The sequence below is a fragment of the Microcebus murinus genome, chromosome 4 (genome assembly GCF_040939455.1).
Source record: "Microcebus murinus isolate Inina chromosome 4, M.murinus_Inina_mat1.0, whole genome shotgun sequence".
Classification (NCBI taxonomy): domain Eukaryota; kingdom Metazoa; phylum Chordata; class Mammalia; order Primates; family Cheirogaleidae; genus Microcebus; species Microcebus murinus.
The window spans coordinates 56,297,025-56,306,355 of record NC_134107.1 but is presented as its reverse complement, the minus strand read 5'-3'; the positions used below and the strand labels follow the sequence as shown (position 1 = coordinate 56,306,355).

Genomic DNA, 9,331 nt, shown 5'->3' with positions numbered 1-9,331 from the left:
GAAGCCGAAAGGAATAGAAATCCAAATTTGGAAGTCTTCTAATCCTGGGACACCCATCAGCAGAAAGGCAGTGAGGCGAGCAGATGTATAGTTGGATGTTGTTGCAGAGAGGTGGTCAAAGTCTATTAAATGGAAAACAGAGATAACTAGAATACATGGTAGTAGAAAATGAGTATTTATTCCTTCATCTTAGTCAAGTCCTAACTAACCATTAATTTTGACATGTTGAAGTGAAAGGAACTAGGACCATGAGTAAAATAGCCTAAAATAAGTTATAAATAACTGAATAATTGTGGAAAACTCACTCCACTTTTATAGGACACATTGTTTTCTTAGAAAAAAATCATGAATCAGAAAAGTTAAGAGTTGAATCCTTTTTTAATGCCAGTTGTTCTAACCACATAATTTATGTGCATGTCTTTTGAACTTTTAACTGTTCTGTGTAGATAGCTTTTGCCCTGTTAACTTGATAATAAATTCTTAACTACAAAAAATAATTTCCTTTTTCTTTTCTCTCCATAATACTGAAAAGAAGACTAGAGAGAATATTCCATTTTTCTGTGGACAGAAATTGTTATGGAGGAGATGGCTTGTACTACAAATTAATACATAACTGGAGGCAACATGAAGATTCAAATTCTTGTTTTCCATCCTAAGGTGTGAAATATATTCTCTTGGTCTAATATTTCTCCTATAAAAAATTTAAAAAAAAATTCACTCATCTGCCTCTCATCCATACCCTTCAATAGAATAACTGAGTGAGCATGGAATTTAAAGTGCTGGTCAGAAGTTGTTATGTTATTCATAGTCTAATAAGCACTAACTCACAAAAATCAATAGCATAGAGTCAAAGAAAACAAATAAAAATTCAGAGTATAGTATATTTTCTTTTAGAACAGTAAAATCCCTGAAAAATGTCAAGGCCCATAATTATTTAATACTTGAAAGCATCTTCCACTTAGTAGAGTGACTGACATTTTCATATCTACCACCAAAAGAACTAGATCCAATTACAGAAACCTTTTAAAAATAACTAGTTGGCCAAGCGCACTGGATCACGCCTATAGTCCTAACACTCTGGGAGAAGGATCGTTTGAGCTCAGGAATTCAAGACCAGCCTGGGCAAGAGCGAGACCTCGTCTCTACTAAAAATAGAAAGGAATTAGCTGGACAACTAAAATATATATAGAAAAAATTAGCCGGGCATGGTGGCGCATGCTTCTAGTCCCAGCTACTCCAGAAGCTGAGGCAGGAGGCTCTCTTGAGCCCAAGAGTTTGAGGTTGTGTGAGCTAGGCTGACGTCATAGCACTCTAGCCTGAGCAACAGAGTGAGCCTCTGCCTCAAAATAAATAAATAAATAAATAAATAAATAAATAAATAAATAAATAAATAAATATAAAATAAATAACAGGTGTTTTTTTTTTTAATTTTTAGCACATCAAGTAAAAGTTTAAAATAAAAATAGCTTTTCTCCAAAAAGATGTCTCAAATTAGAAAATTGTTAGTTTTCCGTTACTAAAACACATTAATTCAATTGGTCAAGATGGTAATTAAAAATAGTACGTTTAACAAAGTCTTTCTATATATATGTTTATCGGCAAATTTTGACTGCAACTCTTAGAAGCTTTGAAGTAAGGAATAATAAATGCTATTCAGTCTCAAAAGAACTACCAAAATCTGAACTCTCCACAGGCTCCAACTTTTATCTAGGCTATCACAACACAAAGCAGATGGAAAACTACCCTGTATTTCAATATATCTGTCAGTCATCCCTTATGATAATTGAAATTGTCCTTTCAGATTATCCCAACCTTTTAACAAGGAAGTAAGGCACAACATCACATTATAAACACATATTTGTCTTATTCTCCCTTCACTGTTTCACTGCTCTCTCTCTCTCTCTCTCTTTCTCTCTCTCTTTTTCTCTGTCTCTCATTCAGATGGGGGAGAAAATGCAAAATTTCTGGTCCAAAGACAAACACATAAAATAGATGAAGTGTCTTTTGAATACTACAAGGCAGAGATTTATTTCAATGGTTATTTTGTTTGAAATAGGCAGGTACAACCATCATTTTATTAGCCACTTAGCACATTTTGCTTAGTTGTCTCCCAGGAGTGCCTGACTTTGATGTATATCAATCACATAGCAAATATCAGAATATTTATATATAAGTCATCTAAGCATATATATAAGTCATATATATAAATCATATCAGCACAAGTAGTGGCAATATAGCAGTAATAGCAAATAATAACAACTGAAAGTATTTATCAGTGCTTACAATGAACTCAATATTTTCCTAAAAACTGTGTTAAGCACTTTACATGCATTATCCAAGTTAAGGGTCACGCATACAGTATTAGATAGCTATTGCTAGTCTCCCAGTTTTACAGGAGAAGAAACTCAGGCATTAAAGGATTAACTTTCCCAAGGTTATATTACTAATGAGTATGTAAAATCTGTTATCGCATCCAAGAATCCTATTGCAGAACCTATAATTTTTGCCACTAAGCTATTCTAAATTTTACCTTTTAGAGGCATGATTTTTCTAAATCATTGGGGACACAAAAAGGCAGATCTTGAATTTCCACTTTGTACCTCCTGTATTGCTATTCCTAGGTCTTAAGCAAAACAGTCATGCCTAGCTTATAAGAACTCAGAGGAGATGTATATATATTTATCTGTACTATACATTGATAGCTAGAAGAACAACCCAGGGAATAAACTCTGGAGGAGAAGTCTTTTGGGTATTTTTATGCTGAGTAACTGCTTTTACACCTGAGACCCCACAATCAGCATTTGAATTAACTCATTAAATGATGTCTTTCACACTTGGGAAGTATTTTCCAATTTTAAACTGCATTTGATGATTTTCCATCCCAGACCAAGTCTCTGAACAACATAGCTACACATTTTTGCCAGCTCAGTACTTAGTTCTTACAGAATAGTATTAAAAATAAGATTTTCTAATGCATGACTCTTCTGGAACATGGGCATCTTTCATGACAAGGCAACATTCTTGAGAAAATGTTAATATATTTTAATAAGTACCAGATATCTTTTAGTGTGATATTTTGAGATTACTGAGGGAAAAGTGTGAATACATATCTGTACTGATTTTTTTGTTGACTTAATGGAACAAGAAGAGAACATTCAATGAGGGAGGGTGATACTGGTAATAAAGCTCTTAAAGTTTGAAATGTCTTCCTCTGCCTTTGTACTTACCACTGGCTACACAATGTCCTGAGAGGATTCATTATTAGAAAAATGTCAATCACAGCTTTAATAACTTTCTTTGGAAGGAATTAATGATAAAGCAAGTTGGAAGATGAGACTTCATCTTTGATTTCAAATGAGTGTTATTGATTTTTCTTCTTATAGAAAAAGTTTAAATCAGTTTATTATAAATATATCTTAACCATTAATTTTTGCAGTTTTTGGGTAAAGTCCAGCACTTCTTTTATACAAAGTCTATGAGAAGAGGTCAGTAGAGATCAACTAATCTTAAGTCATGACATCATCCATTCCAGTCCTTGTCACAATCATTCGCCAGTAAGAGCACAGCATGCCTGGCTGTGCCACTGGTGATCTTTGATAGAAGTTAGCTTCAAAAACTGGAAGATTTCCCCTACAGGCATGCACTCTTCATTTAACATCTTGTTTATTAGCAAAAATCAGCAATCCAGCTTTCCTGAGGTCCTCCGTGTTAGTATAGTAAGTGTTCCAGGAAGAACAAAGAGATTCTTGGCCACCGGTACTTAAAGAAAGAAAAATTACCAGATAGACAATACTTATTATGAGATAGGGAGTGAAAGAGGTAGTTAAGCAGAAGTTAAGGTTCAGTAGAAATTGTGAAAAACAAAATGTTCTGCAAGAAAATGTAGCTAACCGCTAACTGGCAAGGAGATGTAGCTAAACGCAAATCTCTGGCTTCCGTGACCGGCTTGCTTGCTTTGCAGTGCAGGTGCCAGCCCAAGGGGTATAAAACCCCCAGACTAAAAACGTTCGTGGCTGCTCTCCCTCCTTGCATAGAGTGGTGACAGACCCTGCGCAAAAGTAAATAAAATGTGGCTAATTAGATTTTAGTGTCTGAGTTCCCTTAATCCACTGGTTTATAACAATACCCCACATTAGGAAACATGTACTGTTAATCACTACCTCTTCTGCATTACTTCCTATTGCAGGGGATGTATGTACAACTCCATAGGAAATTGGTAAAGTATAGTTTTCCCTGCATTATCCAGCCTAACAATGATAACTTTGTGCTCCTGGTGATCGAACAGGGTTTACATACTGGTGAAGAGAATTCCCATTCACAGGCAGCGGAGCCCCCACCTCCAGTCACCAGAGCCACCTGGCCTGTCCTGGCTCGGTCTGAGGAGGAGAGAGACTTTGGAGCCTCTGCCTCTGCTGCTACTCCTGCGCTGGCCACCAGCAGCTTCCAGGGAACCGGAGGGAGGCCGAAGCCCAGGCCGCCCTGCCCGTGGGGGCCCTCGCCAGGCTAGTGGCTAGCGGCAGGCCAGCGGCCACCACGGCCCTGTTGTCTGCCAGGAGGCTCCCTGGCCACTGCCCTCCCCCAGCTCCTCTCAGGCTGCAGCTGTTTGTTTGTTTATTTACCTATTGAAGTACCTCTTGGTTTACGTCCAAAGTTGGCAATTATAAATAAATTAATGTGCAGATTTTTGAGTAAAGATTTCAACCCATTTGGAAAATACAAAGGATCATGATTGCTGGGTTGTATGATAAGGGTATGTTTGGTTCTGTGAGAAACATTATCTGTCTTCCAGAGTGTCTTTACCATTTTGCGTTCTCAGCATCTGTGAATGAGAGTTCATTTACTGTTGTCAATGGTTTGGATTTAAGCCATTATAATATAAATATACTGGGATTATGTTGTCATTTTAATTTGCAATTCTCTGACATATATGATGTTGAATATCTTTGCATATGCTTCTCAGTCATTCATATATGTTCTTTGGTTAGGTATCTACTCAGATCTTTTTCTCTTTTTAAATTAATTGCTCTTGCTTGTTGAGTTTTAAGGTTTCTTTATTTATTTTGGATACAAGTCCGTTAGCAGAAAAGCCAGTCTGTGGTTTGTCTTTTATTCTCTTAATAGTGTCTCTCACAGACAGAATTTTTTAATGTTAATAAAGTCCAACTTATTTTTTTCTTTCATGTTTTTGATTCTGTATCTAAAAAGCCATTGCCAATCTCAAGGTCACCTAGATTTTCTCCTATTGTATCTATTAGGAATTTTACAGTTTTGTGTTTTACATTTAGGTACATAATCCATTTTCAGTTAAAATTTTCAAAATGTGTAAGATCTGTATCTAGACTCATCTTTCTATATCTGAATGTCCAGCTGTAATAATAATGTTGAAAAGACAGATTTTTATTCACTGAATGGTCTGCCCTTTTTATTTGTTTATTTGTTTTAGTCTTTGGGGTGATTGAGCTGTAAAAATGTGATCTCTAAGACTTTAGATAAAAACGCATTTCTAGTTTAGGAAATCACATTGAACCCACTGAAAGGACAGCTTTGCTAGCAAAATAACAAAAAAATAATATCAATAACAGAAAAATTATCTAACTTACAGTTTTTCAGTAAGGGCTAAAGTCAATCACATGAGCTTTCTCTCTGTCTCTCCCCCTCTCACTAACAGGCACCCAAAGGGGCTCTGTTTTCAAAACATCTAAAATGAGCCAAGCAGACAGTAAGGAAATGTAATTCTTTTTTACAATCGCTAGGCCTACTGACTAAAAATTGCCTTTTAGAATTTAACTTTTACAACCTTGAATAGTTCCTGAGCAGACAGCAGGCAGCCCAAGCTTCAGGCCTCAGTGCACACCCAAAACCATATCTCATGGGTGAAATCATCATAAATCACCCCTAGTGATAAGGCTGTCCCACTAGAACAACTTGTCCACATTCCAGAAATAACCAAGTTCCCAGGAACAGAAAATATGTATGGGAGAGATGGGCAGCCTGATATCTTGTATCTGCCTCATGCTAATTACTTCACACCTGATTCTGTTATCAACTAATAGCAATCATTATTTTTTTTTCTTTCTCTTTGTCCCCATAAAAACAGCAAGCCTCTTGGCCTTTGTGCATGCACCTCCCTTCTCTTTCTTTGGGTGCCACATCATCTCTCCTGTATCTCTCTTTCTCCTTCTTTTTCCCTTCTCTCTCTCAATAGCTCTCCTTCTAAGAAACTAAAATAAACTTTTTACTTTTATATATACTAATATCTGTGATCTCTGTGTGAGAAATATTCCCTCCAGCCCCCACTGTGAACATCTAGTGAGTTTTCCACCTTTACACCCATCCATGACAGGCACTTCACCATTTCTTTGCTTAGATCAGTATAGTCTAGAATATATTACTTTAATTTATAGGTCTAAATCCAGGCCTAAAATAGGTAGAGTCAAGAAGACTCATGCTCAATATGTAATTGCACATTATATTTGTAGGACAAGAGGCCAATCTATTGTATATAGTGGGAAATGCTACATTTTTGAATACCAAAGTATGTATTTTTGATTTCCAGAAAAATAAATTTTCTTGTGGATGATGCCTACAAAACTTAATTAATTATCATGATATTCTTTATTGCTTCTGGAATCACAGACAAAGAAAGTCTCGGTAATGGTGGCATTAATGGTGATGATTACTCCCTTAAGGGATGCAATTTATGTCATTATGTGCCTTTGGCAGAATGAATTTTATAAGTCTCCAAGAGAGCCTATTCTCAGAAACATTTAGTTTTCTTGCACCTGGAGACAATTTCTTAATATCCTGAAAATAATATCTGTTCCTTCAGAATTAAAAACAATTCAGCTTCATGATGGTTAATTTTTTGTCAACTTGACTGGGCCAACTGGTTCCCAGCCATTGGATCAGATATTCTTCTGCATGTCTGTGTGGATGTTCCTGGGTGAGATTCACATTTGAATTGGTAGACTGAGTATAGTAGATTGCCCTCTCTAATTAAATGGGCCTCATTCAGTCAGTTGAAGACCTGAGTGGAACAAAAAAGCTGAGTGAGAGGGAATTTCTTCTCCTTGCCTGCTTGTTCTAAAACATAGATCTTTCCCTGCCTTCAGGTTCAATCTGAAAAACCTACTCTTCTTGATCTCACAGCTCTGGGCTTTTGGATTGGAACTTACACCATCAGCTCCCCTGGGTATGAGGCCTTTGGACATGGACTGGAACTACCTCATCAGCTGTCCTTGGGTCTCCAGCTTACCAACTACAGATCTTGGGACATCCACCCTGCATAGTCACGTGAGCCAATTGCTTATAATGAATCTCATATAGATCATAAAATAACATATATTCTATTGGTTTTGTCTCTTTATGGACCCCAAATACAAGCTTTCAGTCTCATAAACTAGAATTTCATCTGGGCTGAACTGCAATTCAACTGGAAATTTAGAAAAATAGTGAGACTGGCTCCAGATGGGGAGTAGGGAGTATAAGAAATAATTCAGGAAATAAAAAAAACACGTATGTTTGTGAAGGCATCTATCTAACCAAACCTGTCGTCTGAAAAGGGTCTATATCATTAAAATTGGTAGAAGGTCCCAAAGGAAAGTAGCTATGGTTAAAAATGAAAAGAAGAAGCTGGATCTAAAAAATGACACAGTGCACTTGAAATTTACAGTGCAGTGAACATTCTATTTGGTAGTTATAATGTGTGGAAACTGATGTTTGTTATTGTTATATATTATTATATATTATTGTTATATATTATTATTGCTATTATTATTATGTGCAGATTGACCCCCTTTTACACTTCTTCTGATATATGCTAAGGGTTAAGGTTTTTCAGTAAAAATGACAGACAAATTATCTCAGGCAATGTATCACAGAAATATATGAAATGTATGCATACTCTGTGTTCAATGTTATTTTGCACTATGCCTTAATACTGAGAGAAAAAAACTATAGCTATATCTCATATAATACTATATATTAGATGTAATATATATAATCCATTTATATTCCTCAGTTTCTTCAGACATTTTTTGATTAATTTATATTTAACAAGAAATACTCCTGGTGTGGTCTGAATGTTTATGTGCCCTTAAATTCATATGTTAAAACCTAATCACCAATGACATTAGGTTAGGTCAGCCATTAGGAAGTGATTAGGCCATGAGGGCAGAGCCTTATTAATGGAATTAATGCCCTAGAGCAGCAGTCACCAACCTTTTTGGCACCAGAGACTAGTTTCATGGAGGATGATTTTTCCACAGATGGGGGCTGGAGGAGAAGGAAGAGCTCAAGCGGTAACGCGCAGCCTGGTTCCTAACATGGCATGGACTGGTACTGGGTGGTAGCCTGGGTGTTGAGGACTGTAGCCCTAGAGAGATTCTCACCCCTTCTACCATGTGAGGACACAGAAAAAATGTACCATGAACCAGAAAATGGGCTCCCACCAGACAGTTTTCAGTTTCTAGAACTATAAGAAATAAATTTCTATTGTTTATAAGCTACCTAGTCAAAGATTTTTTGTTATAGCATCTCAATATGACAATAGCATCTCAACTAAGACAACTCCTTACATAAAATATTTATGTAATTTAGATAATTTATCAAGTATAGATCACATTATGTGTTTCTGAATAGGCCTGTGAATATATAGACTTGGGCAGTGAGACTTAAGTAATAATGGACAATGGCATAAAAATATATATTTAATAAAACTAATTTTAGTCAATATTTTTATTTTGCTTGTTTATTTGGTCTGTTTAGTTATATGCAGCTTATATTATTATTTTTAATATATGATTTCTTTCCAAAATTTATCTATAGATTTAATTCAATAGCAATCCCAATCTCAGAAGGTTTTTTTTTAGAAATTTACATGCTAATTCTAAAATTTATACAATAAAATCTAATTAGAAGAATTGAAGAATCAAATAAATTCTAACAAGTATTAAAATGTTGGAAGATTCACACTACAGAATTGCAAACCTTATTATAGAGCTACAGTAATTAAAACAGTATGGTATGAGCACAGGAAGAGAGTGAATAATCAGTCAATGCAAAGGAATGAATCTCCAGTATCCAGATGCATATGATTAATCAACTTTGGTCGAACTAGTTGAATGAGAATGGAAAATATTTGTAAGGATAGTGTTGGAACAACTGAATAAAAATTGAAAAACAAAGGGAATTTTGACTCCTACTTACATAATAAACAAAAATTTTAGATGGAATGTAGACCTAAATATAAAAGCTAAAGTTTATATAAGAAAACATAGGAGAGTGTTCTCTTAACCCTACATTAGGATTTTTTTTAAGATAGGACACTGAG

The 9,331-nt window shown here is 35.6% G+C and overlaps 1 pseudogene; it reads right to left on the bottom strand.

Annotated features, from left to right (window-relative positions):
- Positions 1 to 3,496: 3,496 nt before the first annotated feature.
- Positions 3,497 to 4,315, bottom strand: LOC109730721 (ADP-ribosylation factor-like protein 5A pseudogene; annotated as a pseudogene).
- Between the last annotated feature and the right edge of the window lie 5,016 nt (positions 4,316 to 9,331).